The following is a 1,651-nucleotide window of genomic DNA, read 5'->3' as shown; positions in this document are numbered from 1 at the left end:
ATTTTTTTTTTTTACCTGACCTAGCCATTTTGATTTTTTACCTGACCTAGCTGTTTTGCTTATAATACTGTAGGCTACCGCTGCGAACAGTGTCTTTTCTCTATCTTCAGGTTTAATACTAGTCAGTTTGCGAGTTTTAAAGTGTGGAATAATTTGCCTAGTGCAATTATGTTATTTTCTGGTCTCCAAATATATTAGTGAGGAGCAGATTCGTTCCTACTCTCTTCTGACATCTAAATCTCAGGTGTATCGGTTTTATTTTCTATTCCCTTATCTTTAGTTAGTTACTATTACCTTTTCCAGTTACTTGTCTCTCTCTTCAGGCTGATATCCCTGTGGAGCCCTGTTGGGTTTATAATCTGTAGACTTTTTTCATAAGGATTTTCAGTTGAAGATTCAAAGAAGTATGACCACAAATCACTGAAGAGATTTTCACATGACTGAACTATTTGTTCTTAAGGAGAAAACTGGAACAAGACAAGAGTTGAAGAGACTGAATAGGTAGATACGAGAAGACTCAAGGAAACAGATGAAAAGTAAAGTCAGAAACCCAAAATATTCAAAAGAGTGGAATGGCAAGACATTAAAATGTATCTTCCCTTATAAACTGGATATAGATTGAATTGTATATAGAATTTAGGCCAAAGGCCAAGCACTGGGACCTATGAGGTGCAAGTGCCTCTTCCCCTAGCTGGTATTATTCCTGGAATTATATTTAAAGCTGTTGAGGAAATCAGTGTTCCAGATGTGTCATCAGGATCTCATTGCTCCCCTCTACCCCTCCAAAAAAAAGGGTTAACATATATGTATATACCTCAGGACTCAAAATTTCTAATCACTCCAAACAAAAATTTATTAATTAATGTGGTTTATTACTTGTGTATTGATGTGAAAGCTGACCAAGTAGTGTCAAATATTAAGCCTTTTGACATCCAGCTTCTTATGTTTGTTATTTTTATGTAAAGTTACTATATTATCATTACCCATGGTTCTGAATAACCTTACTGAGAGAGACCAGGACATGGTGATATAAGGTTTCAAAGCCTCTTTTTACCTCATTTTAATTAAATACACTGCATATGGGTAAAATCTTTAGTTCAGATTCACAGTGCAGAATTCTTAGTGTGATTTAGTGCACAAAATACTGGCAGACAATGAAAACTCATACTTCCTCCTCTGTCCATGTTGTATTGAGTAAATTGGAGATGGTATTAAGATTTTCCCTTGGGTTGTAATGTATTGTGGTGAAACTATACCTTTCAGTGTGATTATTGTGAAGATTGAAGAAGTATCAAGGCTTTTTCTTTGCTGATTTACTGGATTTGTACAAAATACAAGTACCCACCATTATACTGTACCAGCATGCACCTGTTTTAGTTCTTCCAATGATTGGGAATCCCTTTTGTAATGGTAACTTTGAGTTTCAAAATTAACTTTGTTACTGTAGTATTCTTTAATAGTGCTTCCACTACAGGTACATTTGCATAATTTATTTACCCAATCATATAAATATATTACAAATAACTTTTTTTAGGCCAGTCCTAAAGAAGTCTAAACAATCAACCCAAGGTTGTGAGTAAATTTGTTTAACAATACTGTTGAGTATGTTTACTCAAGCAAACTAAATTCTTTGCTACCTAAATATCTAATA

This window comes from Macrobrachium nipponense, chromosome 10 (assembly GCF_015104395.2).
Source record: "Macrobrachium nipponense isolate FS-2020 chromosome 10, ASM1510439v2, whole genome shotgun sequence".
Taxonomy (NCBI): Eukaryota; Metazoa; Arthropoda; class Malacostraca; order Decapoda; family Palaemonidae; genus Macrobrachium; species Macrobrachium nipponense.
Note: the sequence above shows the minus strand (reverse complement) of the source record.